We start from the raw sequence: 23,313 nt of genomic DNA, 5'->3' as shown, positions 1-23,313 counted from the left end.
TAGTACTGTAATTCTTTTGTAAAAGTGCGTGTGAGAGAACTTCATTATCTTTTTCGAGACCACACTAACCTAATCCCTTAAATAAATGCTTGGCATTATGTAATTTTAAATGAAATGTGAAAATGAGCCTTTTTTGTGTATGCCACAATTTGGGGCAGAGTGTCTGGATAATCAAAATAGTCCCTTTACTTGAAATTCCAGTTGGTTTCCATTGGATAATTGGTGACTTGAAAGAAATAATGACATGAAGAAAACTGTCAGCTCATGTTGTCTTACAGTAGAAAGTACTTCCCCCCCCCCAGCTTTATAGAAATGCAATTGATATGTAGCATTGGGTAAATTTAAGGTACACAACCTGTTGATTTGATATGCTTATATATTGCAAAATGATCACCACCATAACTTTAGCTAACACCTGCATCACATCACATAATTACCTTTTTTTTTGTGGTGAGAACATTTAAAATCTACTCTCTTAGCAGTTTTCAAGTACATAATACAGTATTATTAACTATAATCACCATGCTGTATATTAGATTCCCAGAATTTATGCATCTTATAACTGGAAGCCTGTACTCTTCGACCAGTAGCTCCCTATTTCTCACACCCCTTAGCCCCTGGTAGCCACCATTCTACTCTCTGTTTCTATGAGTTCAGCTCTTTCAGATTTCATATATAAATGACATCATACAGTATTTGTATTTCTCTGACTTATTTCACTTAATATAATGTCCTCAAAGTCGATCCATATTGTCACAAATGGTAGCATTTCCCTCTTATGGTTGAATAGTTTGTGTGTGTGTGTGTGTGTGTGTGTTCCATATACGAGTATATACAGTAAAACCTTGGATTGTTAGTAACATGGTTTGCAAGTGTTCTGCAAGACAAGCAAACATTTCTAATACATTTTAACTTGGTAAATGAACAATGTCTTGCAATACAACTAGTTTGTTTCCAGAACGAATTATGCTCGCAAACCAAGGTATTACTATATTATTAGGTTGTCAGATAAGTCATGATGTATTTTTGCAGTGAAAAACATAGAATAAATACATCATGACTTTTCTGACAACCCAATATAGTTTGAACACTTAGAATCTTTCCTAGGTAAGAAACAATTTCTTCTCTTTCCTAAACAATTGTTTCTTCTCTTCTATTCTGTAAGATTTTTATAATCTTATCACTTCTAAGTAGACTTCTTTAAATATTAGACAGATATATTATAAGAATTACTGTCATACATTGCTGGTGGGAAGGTAAATTAATATAGCTACTATGGAAAATAATATGGAGATTCCTAGAAAAATTAAAAATAGAACTACTGTATGATCCAGCAGTCCCAGTTCTGGGTATATATCCAAAGGAAATGAAAAGAGGATATCAAAGAAATATCTACATTACCATGATCATTACAGCATTATTAACAGCCAAGATATGGAAACAACCTAAGTATTCAACAACAAATGACGAATGAATGAATAACAAAGATGTGGGATATATTTATACACATATATAATTAATATATATTGTTAATACATATTATAGATATAGGTATTATATATATAATTCCTATTTGTATTGTATTAGTATTCAAATCAGTGTTCATATATATAAAATTATGGAATATATATGGAATATATGAGGACTGACAATTAAGTTCGTGAACTTGTTGCAACAATATTGCTAACCTTTTTTAATTTCAGAGGGATTATTCATTATGAACTTGTACCAACTGTATAATTAACCAAGTTTATTATTTGGAAATGTTGAAAAGGCTGCATGAAAAAGTTAGACGAAAACAACCTGAACTTTTTGCCAACAATTCATGTTTCTTGCATCACGACAATGCACCAGTTCACATGGCACTGTCTGTAAGGGAGTTTTTAGCCAGTAAACAAATAACTGTATTGGAACACCCTCCTTACTCACCTGATCTGGCCCCCAATGACTTCTTTCTTTACCCGAAGATAAAGGAAATATTGAAAGGAAGACATTTTGATGACATTCAGGACATCAAGGGTAATACAATGACAGCTCTGATGGCCATTCGAAAAAGAGTTCCAAAATTGCTTTGAAGGGTGAACTAGGTGCTGGAATCAGTGCATAGCTTCCCAAGGGGAGTACTTCAAAGGTGACCATAGTGATATTTAGCAATGAGGTATGTAGCACTTTTTCTACGATGAGTTTGTGAACTTGATTGTCAGACCTCATATATCAACTTATTATAAAATATATCTAAAGCCTGGAAAATAATTATTTAAATAGAATCAGAGAGGTTACATTTTTAAAGAAGGGCATTGTTTTTAATATCTTACAGAAATCTGACTTGCATAATTCAAATATAGTTTTCCCACAGAAGTAAATACATGAGCTATTTTTCAAATTTCTCACAAAGAAATCTTATGACATTTAACGTTCACATAAATTATAACAGAAAATGCAGTTTCACCATATTTTATTTTAATGATCAAAAAGATATACCAAGTTTATATCTGTCTCAGGTTAATTTCTGCTAAGCACACACTGTGGATTAAAAACTAAATAAATCCATTTGTCCATGTAGGCCATGAGGTCAGAGAGTTGAGACTATAAATAGGCAGATTTAATAATGTCATTAATAAGAAGGAGGAGAATGTAACTCTGCATGTCTTGTTTACTCCCACTAAGCATATGTTCTTTAGAAAGCAAATTACTGAACCAGATGGAATAAGGAAAAAACTAAGGTGTGTAATAGAATTATTTCAGACAAACTCATTTTACATTCAACATTGAGTATAATTATATTCCATTGTCACATTTGAAATGATTATGCATTAATCTTTATAATTAAATTTGGATGTTTTCTACATAATTTCGGAATTATATAGCTATGACTTTAAATGGAGTGTTTCGAAACTTTTCTGTCACTCTAACCTTATGAAAGGAAAACAGATACTTATTCACACAAAGACAAATGAGGTGGTTTGTTCATAAACCATATATATAGAGAGATTTATAACTAGAAACTCATTCTTTTTTTTAAACTAGCCTATTGTCGATTATGTCATAGAACTCTTATAATGATAGCCCACTGATGATTCTAATCAGTGACTGTTGGGGTAGCTTGTTAAAAGTTTTCACTTTTTGAAAAATGTACCTAAGTTCATTTTTTTTTTCAAAAGAGAAACTTTAGAATAAACAATTAAAACTTGTTTAAACAACAACAAAAAATTGGATATAGTATTAAATCGATGACTGGTTACATTTTGTTTTTTTTATGTTTTTGAGAATTGTTCTTATGGAATACATAGAGATGACTTTTTAATTTTCATAATGATTTGGAAAAGGGTTAGGTTGGTCAGAGTTAGCTGCCATTTCTTAAAGTGCAAGTGTATTATATTTCATCAAATTCATGAAAATAAGCAATAGTCCATTAAAGAGAAATGGTTAGAATTAAGCATTAGTTTTGCTTTTGAGATACAATATAAATGACATTCTTTATCTGTATAGTATTTGTTTTTTCTTTTGGTTTTCCTTAAGAAAAGTAGTAGAAGGAGATTAAGAAATCAGTGGAAAAAAAAACCACATATGAATGGTGTTTATGAAATTGTTGGGGCAAAAAGTAGAATATAATGATCTTTTTGTGAGATCATTGCAATAAATATATCTGATTGGTTTTTATTTTAGGGTAAAAAAGTAAATGTGTCAGTTATTATTTTAGTTCCTTTTCCTTGGCATTCATAATAACGGGACCACACCTATTATTCCACCAGAATTCTTATGCTGAAAAAGTTGTTCTAATGGCTTTGCTGTTCAAAGAGCTATTTTTGAACAAAATCTTTGCTAAGATGTTGGGCTGTGTTGCCCACCGGTAGTTGGCGTGTTACAAAGGCCTTTGTTTCTAGGCCCACCTATTTCCTCAGTTTGCATAAATGAGACTACTGTACATTTCTTGGTCATTTCCTTCTGTTGTTTCTTGGGAAGAATTGCAAGGCATTTTACGGTATTTCTGCAGTAATTAGTTACCTTTCTGTGGAACTGAAATAAATGGTAGTTGGGAGGGCCAGGAATAATATTTTAGCTTCCTTAAACCAGGCAGATGACACATAATTTACTGTTTAGAACATGGGTGATTTTCTTTGTTTGAAAAGACTATAGTTTTATAGTTCATAAGAGCATAATTCTGATGAATTTAGCCTTTAGCATACACATGTCTCATGGCTTTATTCTGGTGAGTCAAGTGCTTTTTTTAGGTGTTGATTAAGAGAAAATAACATTGTATTTATTGGATAGTTCACACAGTGTTTTGTGGGTATTTGTTTGTTTTGTTTTGTTTTTCATTTGTCACTCCAAATAGAATTTTAACCTCTGGGATTGTTGCTTCTTCAGTGCTGGAAATTCAGTAATAGCATGGCATGGGGAAAGGAGATGTGAGCTTGGAAATGAACTACCCTGGATCTAAAAACCTTAGATCTGCAGTTTACTAACAGGGATTGAGGACAAGTTAATTATCCTCTCAAGAGTTCATTCCTTATGCTATGAAATACAGATAACAGCAACTCGTTGCTGTAAGAATTAACTGTAAGGTATGCATAACTTCATGTCCATTGTAGCTTTTAGTAAATGGCACTGTTGATGTTGTTATGGGTGCTTCACCAGTGCTCATTGACTGGTCAAACTGAACAGAAAGGGAGAACAAGGTAACATTTGGGGCTTTTTATGTGTAGTTGAGTAAAATTTCATAATAATATACTGTTAATTTTTTGAGTGCAGGAACTGTTGTATTTATCCTTCTACCCAAAGCCAGTGTAGATGGTAATAAATGTTTGTTGTGTGGGAGTGTGTGTGGGAAAACGCATGTTTCTTCACCTCCTGATTCAGAGTTCTTTATCATTACCTTTAACTCTGTACAATTACTCCATTAAGTGAACTCATTTTAAATAATCTATAATTTGACATTTTTCACAAACAGGAATATAAAATATGTAAATTCTTATTTGCTGATGATTGAGAGAGACTATATATATGATAATTTCTTTGGGAGAGTTGTCAAACTAACAATGTGCGAAGATATTAGTAAAAGATAAATGACTGAAAGATTGAGGAGGAACAGAAAACTTTTAAAGAGATATAGATGTTAGGAATGCTAATGGTAGGTTGGCTATTTGTATACATTGCTTAATGACAACCAGGTTTTCGTACGACTGAAAATAATGTATTACTTGTGCAAGTTCTTGTTTTCTGAGAATCAGGGTCAAATGCTAAAAAGAAACTCATTTCACATCAACTACATCCAATGCCCTATTCCAGAATGCTTTTAAGAAGCTAGGTTTTGGGATTTTTTTTTAATTGTGAAAACATCTGAGCACCTGACATGTGTATGTGTGTCTGAGAGAAAAAAAAAAATTCACTTATTCAACAATGTTTTGTTAAGTATCTTCTTTATGCCAAAAAGTATTCTAGATCATTCAGGATGTAGTACTAAATCAGAGAGTTAAAGTGCCTGGACTCAGCGAGCTTCCATTCACTGATTAGAACTAAGAACTAATCACTAGTCCGAATTGTGAACATTTACAATAAACCGTTTGAACATTATTGTCACTGTATGAAAAGTATATTGTGTGTAAACAGAGATTTCTTTGCTTACTATGTCATCATGTGCTTGCAATAAATCAGAAATCTCTATAAATAAATAAGGAAACGGGAATGCTCTCTCCTTCACAGAGATCTTTTATCTCTTTGTCAATATTCTTTGTCAATACATGTTATTTGGTTTTCAGTTTCATTGTGACTTCAGTTCTGATGGCACAAGTAAGATTTTTTAGCAGATTTCTTTAACTTTTTATTAGATTATTTTCTATACTATGGGATTGAAAATAGTCATGAAAGCATTTAATTAATACAAATGGGACAGCTCCAGATCATTTCTTCCCCAGGTAAAAGGGGTTATTTCTACAGAAAGATACAAATGATGATTTCTGAAGAGCTATACATATGTACTTATATCTTAATACTGCTTAGATGATGATTGTACTGAAAGAATTATTAATATCATTTCTACATGTGTGATCTGATCCATAGTATTCTCATTTTTTTTGCTACCTTTCTTACAGAATTAAGAGGTAGCTGGTGTGTTTTTTGCTTGGCCTTCAAGTATTTAGATGAAACAAAAAAAATCAAGGGTGGGGCCACGATTTCTTAAAAGATTTGTCAATGTATGGATCAAAGTTCTCCAGCAATCTGATGTCGAGTAATACTGTAGAAGCTCTCAAACTTCTGTCAGTTAACTCACTGGGTCAAGTAGTATTTCCAGGTTCTTTGTAAAGCATGCACAAGGGCTTGCTGTCCTTGGCACAACAAAGCTCCAAAGTCATTTTTTAGATTGCCTGCTCCTGCGTTTTGTTATAGTTCATCAAATATTTGTTGTGACTATTTCCTAACCTGTTAAGGCCTGTTTTTAAATTACTTATTATAATAATTTAACTAAATATTATAAACATATGATTTGAATGCAGTAAGAGAATTGGTTCTATAAAAGCAAAGTTAAATACTTCATCAGAGAGAATATTTGGTGAGCTACCCACCTCCCCCCCCCCCTCCAAAACGAAGTACTGTTGAACTCTGTGTGAATGAGATAACTTAAAGAATGAAATAAAATTATAAAAATCAAATTGCTTGCAGGTGTCTTGAAATCTTTGGCTCACTTAAAAAAATTGGAAGTAAACCAATCAGTTGGTACATTTGCAGATATAAAGCTTTTGCTTAACATCAATGATGAATAATTGAATTTACATTTGTATATTTTAAGTTAAAATGTTTAAGGTTTACATGAACTTTTGATTTCTTACTTTAAATGACTTTTTAAATAACCTTCTGATCAGAAATATCAGAGGGTTTTTGTAAAGTTGCCTTCCGTTTTTGATAATTTTCTTAAATCATTTTTCTCAAACTGTTTTCTGTAAGATATTAATGACCATTCTATTTATAGTCTATTTAAGAACTCTATCCCAAATGAATTTATTTAACTCTCTAAGAAAAATACTAAAAAATGTTGATGCTGTTTTATGGGAGTTTAAAAGTACAATTTTGAACTTTCCATTGTTGTATAAGTATCACTTTTGGTGGAATCCCTTCTTGTCTGCATTTAGATAGTGAAAATAGTACATAAGTTAAATGCAGCTATGTTGTGTTTTCATTTCACAAACTACCTCTTTCTTTGTTATATATGTTGTTTATTCAATAAGTGCTATTCTGTATCTTGTCTTAAATATGTTTGATTATATTTCTTCTATATTATATATATATATATATATATATATATATATATATATATATACACACACATACTAATCCATTGGTCTGTATTTGAAAGAATGGCTTTAATGGTAAAGCAGTCTTAATGGTTCTGAAGCTTTTTTAATCATAATCATATGTTTCTTGGATAATTTGTGTCTGAGGCTGTTTTTTGTGTAGTTTGTGTGACTTATAATTCTTGAATATCTATTGGTCTTTCATGAGTATGGTGTAATTTTAAATGCCAGTGACTTCAAAACAAGTTTGGGGAATTATGGCTTTAAACTATTTCCATGTGTCTGGGCGGAAGTGGGGAAAATTACTCTGAATACTAGGAACACGCTGTATTAGTTTTGTTGTGAAGTCTTAATAAGAATGACATGCCAAAAATGGGTGGGTGCAGAGACTTTCATGTGAATACTCATAGCAGTATTACTCAAGAAGCCAAAAAGTGGAAACAATGCCAGTGTCCATCAACTGGTGAATGGATAAATAAAAGGTGATATAGTCATGCAGTGGAATACTATTGGGTAATAAAAAGTAACAAAGTACAGATACGTGCTGCAACATGGACGAAACTCAAAAGCATTATAATCAGTTAGTGAAGCCAGACACAAAAGGACACATATTGTATGACTCCCTTTATATGAAATGTCCAAATAGGCACCTCTATAGAGATAGCAAGTAAATTAATGATTGTCCAGGGCTGGAGATGGGTTAAGGTTAAGGACAAAGATATTAAAAAGAAAAATGCTGATCTCTTATTTGAAGTTTTACTAATTTAGAGTGGAAGAAACGTCACAAATTTTTCAGCACAACCCCTCATTTACATATGAGAAGGTAGAAGTGGCCTTCATTTAAGAGATCGATATAGATTTGATCTTAAATATATTTATTCTAAATATATATTTTGATTAGCCTTAGTAATTTCTTTTGTTTCAGTTATTGTTTTGTTTATATGTAGCATAGAACATAACATTTTTTGTTTTACATTAGTAATCTCAGTATTGCTCAGTATTTATTACTCATCACCCAGCTTCAAAACACACTACTTGCCTTTTGCCAGTCTTGCTTTACATATCTGCTTCCCTCCCTTCACTTTCTTTCCCTTTTTTCTTTTTAAGAAAAACCTACTTATAGCCATTTTACTCATAAATGTTTTGTCATATATCTATAACTGATAAGGACTTTGGTTTTGAAATGTACCTTCTGTGGTATTATATCTAACAAAGTTAATAGTTCCTTCTAGATATCATCTAATATCCAGTTTTTGTTTAAATTTCTGAGAGTCAATGCACAAAGTAGATTGAGTTTCACGCATTACTTTGGTGATTATGCCACTTACACTGCTCATTCTATATTAGTTCTTGTCCCCTTTTCCCCACCCCCTTTTTCCCCCACATTGTCAGTTTGTTGGAGAAACTAGGTTATTAGTCTTGTAGACTATCTACATTCTGAATTTTGCTGATTACTTTCTTGTGATGGTATTTATATTGTTTTTCAATCCCCCATTGAAATCACCCATAGTTCCTTGATTAGAATCAGATTAAATGTTTTAGGCAGAAATCCTTCATAAGTAGTATTGTGTACTTTTTGTCACAGCACATCAGGAAGCACAGAATACCTGCCCAAAATTGAGTGATGCTAAATTTGAAAAGTAAGTTCAGGTGATGTCCATCTGATCCTTCTAAAATTACATTCTCCAACAGCTTTTTACCTCTTAGTTTAGAGACCATTAATGAATAGTTGCTTAAAACCATTTTTGAATAAGAGTTGAAATCAATAATTATCAAATTCTTTTATTCCTGCTGTAGTTTATTAGGGAATTCTTAAACATTATGCTCATTAAATATTTTATTTCTGTATGAACTGTATTTCAGCCAGCACAACTGCTTGATCCTGTCCCTAAATTTTCAGAGTACTCAGTGGTGCCATAGCAACCGTCAATGGTGGCGGTTTAGTTTATTATTATCATTAAGACCTCATGAATGTTTTACAAATTTTATGTATTTCAACATAGTTATTCTTTTAATGTTCACATTCTTTCATGTTAGGCCGGTGAGAACCCCTTTCAACTGCCTCCTGAGTCCTTTTGACCTGACTTCATTAGTCTGTGGTAGCTTCTCTGATCCTAGAACATCCTGTTTGCTAGAAAGATCTTTTATGCTTCCTGGCCGACTACTGGAGTTAGCCATTTTTCCAAAGAACCCTGGCTCCTTTGATGGAAAATGTATTTACAGACCATTAAACACATGCTCATTGCTAATCGATGATTACTTTTCAGCGGACAACTGGATAATGTATATTTTTGAAAGCAAATCGTGTTATACTAATATTGTCAATTAAATTTAAGATTACAGGGTTTTTATTTAACTTCATTGATCTTATACATATATCTCTTTTCATGTAAAAAAAATCTTGGTTTCTAATGGTATACATATATTTATTTGCTTTATCCTACAATGAACCCATAATAGTTTCAGAATAATTGTTACTATTACTGCTAATGGTAAGACCACTGGATATTGTTTTCAGATCGAAATACAGAGTTCTTTGAATTTCTATTTGTCTTATCCCACTAGGGATGTACAAAACAGAAAACCTTTTTAAAAAAACATTTACATGGTTTAAAGACAAAACTATATTACATAGTGCACAGAAATCTCATTTCTCATTTTTCATGCCTGTAATCCATTTATGCAGTAGATGTACTATAATTTGACATAGTCCCTAATTCATTGATATTTGCTTTATTTCTTGTCTTCTGCTGTTAAAAATAATGTTGCGAGGAATAACGTTACCTGTAACTCTAAAAGTTTTAGCTGCTGTGTCTTTGGGATAGCTTCCTAGTAGTATTACTGGGTCACAGGGTAATGATGTATTTGATTTTGTTAGATATTGGCAAATTTTTCTCCATCGGGAAAATTCCTCTTTTTTACCCTCCTACCAGCAATGGATGAGAATGCTTATTTCCCCCTTTCTCACCAATAAAATATGTTGTCAAACTTTGATTCTTCTTTTTTTTTTCAAATCTGATAGGTCAGTAGTGTATCTCTTTATATTATCAAGGATTTTTATTTTTTATTTATTTATTTATTTTTAAAGGTTTTTATTGGGGAATTGGGGAATGGGTATAGCACTGGGGAATTGGGGGAAGGGGAACAGACAAATTGCTGTCCTTTTGTTCTTCAGTCTAGTTATGGAGGATGTTGCTTCACTGGCCCAAGTTGGCACCATCATTGCGCTCTTCCTGGGTGAGGCAGATCAGTCGCTGGCTTCTGGACGGCCACTCACGGCAGCTGCTGGATGCTCATGCTGGCTGCTGGCTACACACGGTAGCCCATGGCAACCCACTGTCACAGGGGCTGCTGCCTACACTGTTGCCGGCAACTCATGACAGCCCAGCTACAGGTTGAGCTGTTGTTCAGCATCTTAGCTGTAGAGGGCAGTGTCACTGGCCCTCATATGTGGGATCCTAACCAGGGCCCTCTGGTGTCCCAAGCCAGTTCTTAACCAACGCACCACTCGCTGGCCCAGTTATCAAGAATTTTAAAATTGTGTAATTACTTTGTTATCAGAGCCCTGACCCTTTATGCCAGCGATCAGCAAGCTTTTCCTGTAAAGGGTCAGATAATAAATATTTTCGACTTTGTGGGCCCTACAGTCTCTGTCACAACTGCTCAAACTCCGCTGTTGCTGATGAAAGCATCCATAGATAATCTGTAAACAAAGGAGTGAACCAGTATTCCAGTAAACCTTTCTTTTAAGAATGAGTGATGGGCTGAATGTAGCCTGCAGGCCATGATAGCTGACCCCTGCTTTATGCCATCTTCGTAAATGTAGACAGTTTAAAATGACCACATACTTTTACCAAGCTAGCTGGTCTGTTCTTATGTAATAGACTGGGCATTTAGCATATTAATTGAGATAGCAGAGACTCAGTGTGTATTGGATTGATACTGCAACAAAAGTCTATTGTCTTATAACGTAACACTCTTCCCTAGTTTCCCACTTCCCCTCCTGCTTTGCTCAGGATGCTGCATATTGGATTGTGTTTCATCCATGGTATAGTATATGGCAGCACTGGCCAAACTTACATTGAAAGTACTTTTTGAGTTGTCATTGTTCACACTTGTTGACTTGCCCTTGTTCTAACACACATGCTCATTTTTATTTTGCCCAGTGATGCTCATTTTTTTGCCGGCTTGGTGGTTAGCATTGTCCCCTGCAGACAGGGCGCATAGTCAGGTTAGAAAGCCCTACAGGGAAGGATTAAGCCTATGATCAAGGCTTGCCTGGAAGCTATAGTGAACAGCTGAACTATTTGAGCGTAATCAGAAAATGACTGTAATTTTTCATCCAAAAATATTAATTTTTTCCACAGATCTGAGAGAAAGTGAACTAGCATTTAAGAGCTTATAGCAACTGTTTAAGACAGACATTAGCAGCCTTTCAGAAATGATGTTCTAAGACTTGAACTATTTTCTGTTATATTGCTACATTTCTTCTAATAGTAAGATGGATGGGAGACAGTGGGAAACAGTTTCATTCGGCTCTGAGCAAAGGTGAAAAAGACCTAGTAGGTGCTTGGCATAGAGACACCCAATGTAAATGTGAAAACCATAGGCCTGGGGGTTAAAATGGGCCACTCTTAGCTATTTCTGTGAGCGGTCTCTTACATGGGAATAATTGAGGGAAGTCTCGGCAGACTTCTTGGGTTTTAACTCTTACTATGTTGTATATGGAATAATATCTAGGTTGATCTTTTAATTACTTTTTTCTAACAAAAGAAGCTTTAAGTCAAATGCCTTGATGGTGTGTGTGTGTGTGTGTGTGTGTGTGTGTGTGTGTGTGTGTGTGTGTGTGAGAGAGAGAGAGAGAGAGAGAGAGAGAGAGAGAGAGAGAGAGAGAGATTTGTCAACAATAATTCTTTGACATAGAAGCACAGGTGATGACCTTTAATAGACATTTGAAACTATGACCCTTGTTTCTCACTGAGGATGTTTTCCCTACAAGCCTTTGTTTTAATAACATACGTGTTTTTCCTATGTCAGCATTTTGACTGTGTACTGATATATTATGAATAAAGGTATTTGCATTTTTTAAATAGATAAGAATTTATTTGCATGCCTTTCACTGTGTCTATAAATGAGAACCTCTTAGCTCAGTTATATAATTTGTAAATGAGGTTTTGTGTAGGTAGGACTTTAGTAACTAGCCATTAAATAGAACAATACATACTAATGGGGATCATCATTTTTCCTTCTAATACCTTTGCCTTCATTTTATTCCAGTGGTTCTCAAACCATAATGTGCTGGATCACCACCAGTATATATCACCTGGACCCCATATGCTGATTCTATTTAAATAGGTACAGCGTGGAGCCCTCCCAGGCAAATCTGTATTAGAAACAAGTCCCATCAGTGATTTTAATGCCCATCAAATTTTGAGAATCACTATCTTAGATATGTTTTTACTGTAATTTTCTTTTTATTTTTAAATAGTTTGATTTGGAAGAGGTTGCAAAAATAATACAGTTTCCCTGTGCCCTTGCCCCAAGCTTTCCCCCAAAATACCATCTCACATAACCATAGGACATTGTTAAAACTGTGAAGTGACACTGGTACAATATTATAAAGTCATGTACATACATTTTTGGATTTGGTCAGGTTTTACATGCATTCTTTATTATTGTTATTATTTATTTATGTAGATTTGCAGTTCTATGAACGTTTACTACATGTACAGGTTTGGGTGACAGCACCATAATCATAATACAAAACTATTGCATCACCACAAAGGAACGCCCTTTGTGTTACCCCTGAATAGTCACACCCTACCTCTAGCACTGCAGCCAGTGGTCTGTTTTCTATGACTATAAATTTGTTACTGTGGGGCTCTTATACAAATAGAACCATACAGCATGTAACCCTTTGAGATAGGCTTTTTTCTTCACACAACCTAATTCCCCTAAGATCATCCAAGATGTGAAGTAGATCAACACTTCATTGCTTTTTATGGCTGAGTAATATTCCAGGGTGTGGGTGCACCACAGTTTGTTTACTCTTCCTCCCATTGAAGCACATTTGGGTGGTTTCTAGTTTGGGGTTGTTATGAAGAGTATATTCATGTGCAGGTTTGATGTGAACATAAGTTTTTATTTCTCTCATGTCAATACCCAGGAGTAGACTGCTGAGTCATACGGCATGTAAATGTTTAGCTTTATATGACACTGCCAAACTGTTTCCCCCAACTTGCTGTACCATTTTGCATTCTCATTATACATAAAGCCACATCTGGTAGATCCAGTTTCTCCACATTCTCATAGAAATTGATATCATCAGGAGTCTTTGATTGAGGTGTGTAGTGGCATCTTACATTGCTCTAGTTTACTTTCCCCTAATGGATAATGATGTTGAACACCTTTTCATGTACCTGTTTGCCAGTCTTACATCCTGTTTGGTAAAGTTTCAAGCCTTTTGCCCATTTTATAATTGGACGCTGTATTTTCTTACTGTTTAGAGGGCTCTGTATATTCTGGATATAAGTCTTTGTTGGATACGTGACTTGCAAATATTTTTTCCCCAGTCTGTGGGATGTCTTTTCATTTTCTTAACAGGGTCTTCCACAGAGCAAAATTTTAAATTTTTGATGAAGTCCAGTTTTTCAGTATTTTAAAATATATTTTATGGATTGTGTCTTTGGTGTCTTGTGTAGAATCTTTTGCCTCTGCCTTGCCCCAAAGATTTTCTCCTGTTTTGATCTAAACATTTTATAAGTTTATGTTTTATATTTAGATCAACTTTAGGCTTCAGTATTTCTAACCTTGGAGACACTATTTCTAAGGAGTTCTTCTAGCCCAATATTTGACAAAATCTGTAGCTAGGAAAGTTAGTTTGAAAAATTAATTTCAAGGGCTTTTCTTTATCAGTATGCAGTGAATGTTATGCTTGAATATGATTTACTCCAACATACACCACTCTCCAACACAGATTTAAAACTTTAACAGAGACTAATGATTAAATGCTGTTTAATATTTACCAAAGTACACATTTGAGAGTAGATTATTGAGATCGTGACTTGAAAGCAACTTTTGCTTCCTTTTTTGATTAATCAACCAGTGTGTTTGCTTGGGTGACATATACATACCCACTATTTAATATGAATATGTGCATATATTTGGATAATTATAATATCCACATTTAATGATTTCTAGTTTCTAACCTAGTATGCTTTAGAAAATTGGAAAAAAGATTCAACTAAAAACATTTTTTTAAAGACAAATTTTTTGGAGCAGTTTTAGATTCACAGCAAAATTAAGCAGAAGGCACAGATTTTCCATATGCACCCTTCCCCTCTCACATGCATAGCCCCCACCAGTATCAAATCCCCCTCTGGAGTGGTGCATTTGTCACAACTGATGAACCTACGCTGACACGTCATAATCACCCAAAGTTCATAGTTTACAGTAGGAATCACGCTTGACGGGTTTGAACAAATATGTAAGGACGTGTATTAATCATTATATTGTAGTACCATATTGAGTATTTTCACTGCTCTAAAAACCCTCTGTGTTCCACCTATTCATACCTCTCCCCACCACCTCAACTCTTGGCAACCACTGATTTTTTATTGTCTCCAAGGTTTTGCCTTTTCCAGAATATAGTTGGAATAATATTGTATAATACTGGGTTGTCAGAAAAGTCATGATGCATTTTTTCTGTTTTTCGTTGCAAAAATGCGTCATGACCTTTATAATATGTAGCATTTTCAGACTGGCTTCATGAATTTAGTAACATGCATTTGAGTTTTCTCCACGTTTTTTCATGGTTTGATCGCTCATTTCTTTTTAGCACTGAAACATACTCCATTGTCTGGATATTCCGTAGTTTATTTGTTCATTTACCTCCTGAAGGACATTTTGGATGCAGCTAAGAACTTCTTTAAACTTCCCTTTAGGGGTGAAATTTTTTTAAAAAAATATTTTATTGTTTCAGAGACCATAATATAAAACAATCCATGGATAATTTTTATCTTAAATCTAATCAGTAACTTTTTATTTGAATATTTATAATTATTTAACCTCTTGAAAAAGCAGAACTATAACTTACCATAAGGTTTATACGTACTTAACTTTTATGTGACAAAGGAGAAAGAACCCAAAGAAGTTTTTCATAGTTCTCTGTCCCCATGTTTTTGTTGATCATTTTTGAATTTGTAAATTGTAGTGTCAGTCAAATTTTTATTACCTTTTTGGACTAATTTCATAAACTGCTCTGACCCTCCCATATCCATTGCCTGCAAGGGAACAAACACGAAGTGAAAACGCAGCTTTTGGTAGCTGATTCTGTGCCCAAACGCCACTGACATTTATTACTTGCTGGGGAGAAATCTGTACATAGAGTGAATGCAGCAGCGAGTGGGTCCTGGGGCATGGTTTTGGAGTTTCAATTTGTTTTTGAGAGAATTTTTTTGTTAATTTCTATAAATGTATGAATTCATAGAAAGTATTCCAAAAAAGAATAGTACTTTTAGGCGATTGCCTATGTAAAATACTTGGAGTTATTGATAACTAGATAAGCATTCAGCTAATTTAGATATTTTTGTAGGGTGCATTTAGGATATCTTTGAAATTGGTTGGATTCATCTCATTTTTAAGTTACTGGTATCTGTGGACCTCATATGGTAGGTATGTCCTTAATCTGCTCAGTTTCTTTCTGTAGCACTGAGCACACAGTAGGTGCCCAGTAAATGTTATTGACTATCTTGTGACTCATTGTTTATATTGCATTCCAGCCTGTTTTTTCAACTTTGTCATTTGTTTTGATTAAATTTTTTTTATCTCCTCCTTTGATATGCCCATTTCTACTGGAAGGTTTCTTTATCTTTCCTCTTGTTGATGTTTGATTTTCTTAACTATGCATAAAATAAATATCCCATATAAGATATTTAGGAAAACCCAGAGACAAAATGAAGTTGCAGTGACATTTATGGGACAGATGTGAAAAAGTTAATATTTAATTTCAAATTCACAGACACATTTTCCTACTCTATATCTTAGTCTGTGTAGTAGTTCCTAGAGTGTATGAATGTATATATATATATATATATATATATATGTAAAATATATTTATTTATATTTATATATTGTTCTGTATATAAAATGTACCACAGTGAAAAATATCAGGGAAATTTATGTTTTCCTTTCTTTCATAAGAATTTCCTTCTTTGATAAAAGGAAACGAAAATACAATGGGGATTTGGATTTGGAAAAATTATTGCTGAACATTTGGACTACTGTTAAAATTTGTTGTATTTGGTGGTTCTGAGACCTTCCTGAATTTACATGAACTTGATTGACCTAGGTAGCAACTGCCAAGTAGTGTTTCTGAGTTTACAAAGTTCCTATGAAGATATATCATTAACTCTAACTGAATACCTACTACGTGTCAGGCAGTATGATAGACCAGTGATTTTCAAACTTGTCTCTCCTTTAGGAATCACTTGGGGAGATTTTTTAAAAATCCCCACAAGCCAATTAAATCAGATTTCTGGGAGTGGTATATAGGCCTCAGCATTTCCTAAAACTCCTCAGAGGAGTTCACTGTGTAACCAAGTTTGAGAGCCACTGGGGCTAGACGGTGAATATACATTACCCAGTTTACTTTCTCAGGAGCCCTATGAGGCAGTATATGTTATCCAATTCTGCAATTGAAGAAATCTTTCCAGAGAGATTAAAAGACCTTATAACTAAATGCAGATCCAAGCCAAAACCAAGATCTCTTGACTCATTTCAAATCTTGAACTCTGTCAGTAACTCTTGGTGATTAATATGTAGATTTTTTCCCCTTTTTAATTGCACATGTATAGCTTTTTTCTATCACCTTATGCCTTTCTGGAATGTCTTAATGTTGTCACTGGAAGATAATACTGTATGTATCTATGAGCTAGATATTTTTGTTTTCCCTGATACCTGCCCCCCTACACCCATCCACAAGAAAAAGGTGAAAGCCAAATTATGCATTTATTTTCTAAACCACTGCGTGTGTGTGTGTGTGTGTGTGTGTGTGTGTGTGTGTGTGTAAGAGTCTAGCTTGGAAATGCTCAGGTGTAAACTATTAACCTGTAAACTTTCATAAATGTGATCTATTGTATTTGTAGTTATTTCCTCTATTAGAATGAATATCTGGTTAAAATAGGAGAAGAGGGCATCTTATGTCTTTCTGGGAATATGGCCACTAAATTACAAGAGAAACCATCTACTCGTACAAACTCATCCTGGAGGATCCAGTGTTTCAACGAGATTCTGTTGTGTCCCTGGACCTCACCCTACATAATTGCTAAACTCCTAAAAATAGTAAAAAGGGAAGATTTGGGAGGGATATAATATAACAAAAAATGAATAAACGTAATGAAAACTACAGTTAAATAGCTTCATTCTTTAAGAAAAAAATGAGTGTACTCTTAGAAAAGGTGATGTATTAATCAGAAATTCAAAAAAATTATATCCAACAAACTTTCTGGCAGATAAAGTGATATACATTGAACACTATGCTGTAAGGCACAAGGGTGCCTGGAGTACTTTATTTTCAGCTTTGCGTTTGCTACTTGGCACTTCTTTATTCTTTTTACCATGCTGTAAGTGCTGCAGGGCAAGGCCTGTATCTTGTCTTTGGATTTGTCCCGCTTCATCTACACAATGTATTGAGTGTGATAGGTCATCATAGCTATTTATTTCAACCAAAGGATCTATACAAGTGTCCCACTATAAATACAAATGAGATACTGAAAAATTTTAAAGTAGAAGGACTTCCATGTATAAAACGAAAGTTCTTGAAACAGGAGGTGTCCAAAGAGAGGCTATTCATTGGTAGATTCCAAAGAGGGTATTCTCCGTGTGCAGGTAATGGCGTGAGCAGAGGGTGCTTTATAGCACAGTGAGTATTGAAGTCACCTGTAGCTGGAACTGAGGCATAGGGTTTATGTAGACTCTTACTCCTCTAGCTTGCTGGTCAAGGAGGGGAGGCTGTGATCAAGATGTCCGCTGGGGCTCAAGTCTCAGCTGGGGTGGGATCTGCTTCGAGCTGACTTTGTGGCTATAGGTGTGCCTCACGTTCTCGCTGGCTGTTGGCGGGAGACATAGGGCAGCTTATAAAATGGCAGCTGGCTTCCCTTACAGCAAATGAGAGAGAGTGCTCAAAACTGGTGTCATAGTTTTGTAACTTTATCTCAGAAGTGACATCCCATTATCTTTGCTGCATTCTATTCACTAACTCTAGTAAGTCACTCAGTCTAGCCCATACTCAAAGGGATGTGATTACACGAAAAGGCAGAGCCACTGAGGACCATCTTAGAGGCTGCATACCTCAGTAATATATGTCATTTAAGCCAGTGTATAAAAATTATTATAATTTAATATGTAACCAATATATAAAAATTGCTAATATTTAATATTTTGTTTGGTACTAAGTCTACAAAATACAGTGTGTATTTTATACTTATAGCACATCTCAGTTCAGATGCTATATTTTATTAAAAATACTTGATTTATATTTAGATGCCATAAAATCCAGTTGAAATTAGAGCCACATACCCAAGTTGTTTCAAGAATGTGTGTTTGTTTGTTTCAAGTATGTGTGTGTGACATGGCATTGAGTCGAGTCTGACTCCTGGTGACCCTATGAATGAGTTCATGCCCACGGTGTCCTGTCCTCAACAGCCCTGCTCAGCTCCTGTAGATGCATGCCTATGGCTTTTATGGAAGGTATATTCTAAATATACATAAATGTTTTCCAATACATGAATCAAGTATCAGTTAAAAATATAAAATAACATTAAACAAGCTAAAAATATAGTACCTCAGCACACTACTCATGTTTCAAATGCTCAATAACTTCATGGCTACCATATTGGACGTAGGAGTTTGGCTGCAAAAGGAAGGAGTGAAATAAGACAGTTCTTGGAAGGAGCAGGGAGGTGGAAACATAGATAAGTCTGTGCATTTTGTGTATGTGTTCTGGGGAGAAGGAAAGAAATCAAAGATGATAGAAACATAGGGTATAATTAAGGTGGCTTTGGATTATTGGTCAGATTTGAGGGGGGATGTAATCGGGACAGAAAAACTGAATACATGATTTGTGATACAGATCTTCTATTCCAGGTGTTCAAATGCAAACAAATTGAGTGTGTGAGAAAGAAACCAGAAGCTTTTTAAAATTTTCTTTTGAGTTGTCACTCTATTCATCATTTTTTCCTAGTGTGTATGCCAAAAGAGAGAAAGGCACTTGGAAATGGAACCATTCCCTGTGAACCTCAGAGGAGACCCTTTCCTGACCACAAGTGTTCTCGGCATAGGAAGAGCTCCCTGGGACTGGAAGTCCTTTCCATGTCATTCTTGCAACCAAATGTTGTTTGTAAATTAGCTCAACCCCCTTGCCCTGCCCCCGGTCCTAAAATACATATCTTATCTGAGGTCCCCACTTGCAGTCTCTAAACAAAATTATTATGCAAAATCTTTGTTATATTAGAGGTGGAAGGACCTGGGATCATCTAATCCAATACCTGTATTTTGTAAATTAGGGAATGGAGGACCAGAGAAATGAAGTGATTAAGGTAATACAAGTGGCCATGCTTTTTAATCAAAAATGCATTGTTTCCACAGCTCCACCTGGGGAAGCAGCAGCCTGTGTTGGTGTGCATGGGGCATTTGCACACCTGGCACCTGCATTCCTGTTTAAATACTATCAGGGGTTCTATAGATGGCTCGAGTTATGGTTATCTGGAGAGTTTGGCATTCTGTTCTGTGTGCTCTGGGGCAAATTTCCTAACCTTTGTAAGCCCAGTTAAATGGTAATGACAACTGCTCCATGAACTGAAATGTAGAACAAAAGTGCCCACACAGTGCTTGGAAGTTGATGTTCAGTAACTGCTCATATTTTTTCTCTTCTACCACTTGGTTTTTGCTCATTCATTTTTATTGTTGTCTGTTTACTTTGTATGACTGTTTCTTTTCCTAAAGGGACTGACATGGTGTCATAGTTAAGAGGCTCTAGAACCATCACTTTGGATTTAAATCTCCACTCCATCATTTAGAGCCAAATTCCTGACCTCTGCACACCAGTGTCCTCATGGAACAAGGGACAGTAGCACCTCCCTCATATAGGGCTGTGAGGATGAGGTTGTTAGCACATGCCAAATACACAGAACAATTTTCAACACACAGCACTCAAAGGTTAGCTGCTGTTGTTGGTAATATGATAGCAAAATAGTATAAGAGCTCTTTTTGTGCATGTGTCCCCAAAGGGACTTGAAGGCCTTATATTTAATAAATGCTTAATTTGATGTGAAGAATACCCACTGCCTCTTCATTTAGTAAATTAGGCCAAATGTACCTGAAAGATGAGTTCCATTGTTAAAAGTGAAAAGACAACTCAAATTAAGTTATTCTTCCTTATAGTAATCATGGTCCTCATTGGTCAGGGGAAGCTACGGCCAGGACATCCCAGTTCTGACCCACAGATCAGTCATGTAGCCTCAGGAATGTTACTGAACATCTGGGCAAAATGAAAGTTGCTTTCTACTCCAGAATTCAGTCTGTCCCAGTTTAATCCCTCATCCTCTTCTCCCCACGCCCCCCCATATAGGGAGAGGATTTAGAATCTTCCTAAGGATTGAATGTTTTTATCTATGTGGGTCTCTTCAGATTTATTATACCTCTGACTGGTCACAAAATCGTTTGTGTTACAAAACAGTTTGACACGCAGCAACCTACCAACAAGCTCTTACTGCCCCATGAATTCATGGAACTGATAGAGCCCTCCCCCTCCTCCTCTCTCAATTAAACCAGCACTCATGTAGCACCCTGTCTTGTGCCAGTTAAAATTCTAGGTGCTAGCAGGAAACCAGATAGGATAGGTCCCAAGACTCATGGAGTTTTCATTCTAGAGGCTCAGACCAAATAATAAATAAGCGAGCAGGGTGGTGTTGGATAATGATAAATGTGATGAAGAAAAAACAGGGTTATGAGAAGGGTGTGTTGAGATGAGCGGCACGTCTTTTAAATGGTTAGAGAATATCTCTATGAAGAAGACGTATTTGATCTGAAATCTGAATGAGCTCAAGGAGCGGGCAGAAGATCTAAGTTACACGCGTTTTGAGCAGAGGGCACCGACACGCAAGTCCCTCAGATGTGGGGGACTCGGTCTGTTTGAAGAAGGGAAGAATGCCACTGTGAATTATACAGGGAGTTGAAATAGTCATGGGCGGGGAGGCTGAGAGGTCAGCAGAGCCTCGCTCAGTGGTTCCGTAAACCTTAGCATGGGTGGGAATCAATGCAAGGGTTGGCAATGTGGCTCGCAGGGCCCCACCCCCAGTGTTTTTAATGATGTAGGTCTGGGTTAGGGCCTGAGAATGTGCATTTCTAACAGGTTCCAAGGTGCTGCTGCCTGAAATCACACTGAGAACCACCAAACTCGCTCATCTGGAGCCATATAAGCCAAGGAAAGGTATCTGCGTTTTATTCTCGATGTACTACTGGGCAGCCAGTGAAGGACCCAAGGTGTGATGTGATCTGATTAACATATTTAAAAGATCACTCTGACAAATTACAGAGAAGAATAGATTTTAAGGGAGATGATGAGAAAGAGGAGAGACCAGTGAGGAGGCTATGGGAGCGGTCCAAGCTCCAGAGGGTGTCTTTATTGCCAGGGTGGTAGCAGAGGAGCTGGTAAAAGTCACAACGATTCAGGGTATGTTTTAGAGTTAAGATCCCACAGGACTTGGTAATGGATTGGAACTAGGAGATAGAAGCAAAGAGGAATCAAAATAGACCTTCGATTTTTGCCTGAGTCAAGGGGGTGGTTAGTGTGGTGTCATTTGCAGAGATGGGGAAGGTTACTAGGGGAGGTTTGGATAAGAATAGGGATTGGGGTTGAAGAGGAGAAGCAAGAGTTTTGGTTATGAGATACTTATGGGACATCAAAATGGAGATGACCATGAGATTAGGGAGCGTATAAGTCAGAGTTCAATAAATAGGTCAGGGCTCGAGATGTGACTTTGGGAGTCATCGACTTGTAGATGGCCTTTAATGCCATGGAGTTTGATGTAATCACATAGGGGTGAAAAAAAAACTGTAGAAAGAGAAGAGAAAAGGAGCCCCTGAGGTGCTCGAACATTTAGAACTGAGGCAAGGAGAGGATAGTATTAGAGACTGAGGAGTGGCAGTGAAGAAAAAAGAAACTGTGTTGTCACACAAAGAAGCCAAGGGAAGAAAATCCCAAGCAGGAGTTGGCAGCTATGAAATACGCCTTTGTTGGAACTTACTGAAACGTGACCGAGATTAGATAGATATTTGTCTGTTAGATTTGGATACACACATAGGTGATTGGTGACCTTGACAAGAGAAATCTGTTAGGAGTCATGATGCCTTGTGTCTCTCCTTGTTGCCTTTCATGATTGCTTATCTTTTAAAGCCCCTGTGATATAGTCACTCTGATTTGATATTAGGATCACCAAGAAAAGAGACCTTTTGTTGTTCCTAATTGCATGCCCTCAAGCACATAGCACAATGTTATGCCCACCATTGGAACAAATTTTTGTTTAATACAATCTTCTCTGGTTTCATTAAACCCAAAGAGAGACACTAAGACATTGTTTTGAGGAATTGACCTACACTTTACTGTTGAAATGCATAGGTTAGGAGCCATCAAAACATTGTCAATTATTTTGAAGGACTGCCTCAGCAACACTTACCACAAGCCATCTCTGGTTTGGTAGTCCTCTAAACTGAGAGAAGGTGGCTGTTAAATTTCCTTTTGGTCATTAAAATGTAACAATTAAAAGGCCCATTGTTGTAAGATTTATAATTCCATTCTTATGTTTTATCTTTACTATTGAAGCTGGATTTTTGCTTAGTACTTTTCTGAGTGAATCTCTAAGAATACTATGTAGGGCTGGCTGAGTGGCTCAGTTGGTTAAGAGCTCAAGAGTGCAAGCTCTGAGCAACTGCGGTTCGATTCCCGGCCTGAGCTGAGCTGCCGCTG

General features: G+C 35.7%; 1 protein-coding gene across 10 annotated transcripts in view; it reads left to right on the top strand.

Annotated features, from left to right (window-relative positions):
* COBLL1 (cordon-bleu WH2 repeat protein like 1) overlaps window positions 1–23,313 on the top strand; it is a 179,009-nt gene that overhangs the window by 78,834 nt on the left and 76,862 nt on the right. Inside the window, exon 1 of one of the 10 annotated variants that reach the window (XM_019628158.1) lies at window positions 21,726–21,777. The exons of the other annotated variants lie outside the window; for them this stretch is intronic. The gene's annotated coding sequence lies outside the window, so the exon portion shown is untranslated. Of the gene's footprint in view, window positions 1–21,725; window positions 21,778–23,313 lie in introns of those variants that run through there. 10 annotated transcript variants of the gene reach the window in all.

Source organism: Hipposideros armiger, unplaced genomic scaffold (genome assembly GCF_001890085.2).
Source record: "Hipposideros armiger isolate ML-2016 unplaced genomic scaffold, ASM189008v1 scaffold_751, whole genome shotgun sequence".
NCBI classification, from domain to species: Eukaryota; Metazoa; Chordata; class Mammalia; order Chiroptera; family Hipposideridae; genus Hipposideros; species Hipposideros armiger.
Note: the sequence above shows the minus strand (reverse complement) of the source record. Positions and strands in the feature narration are given on the sequence as shown.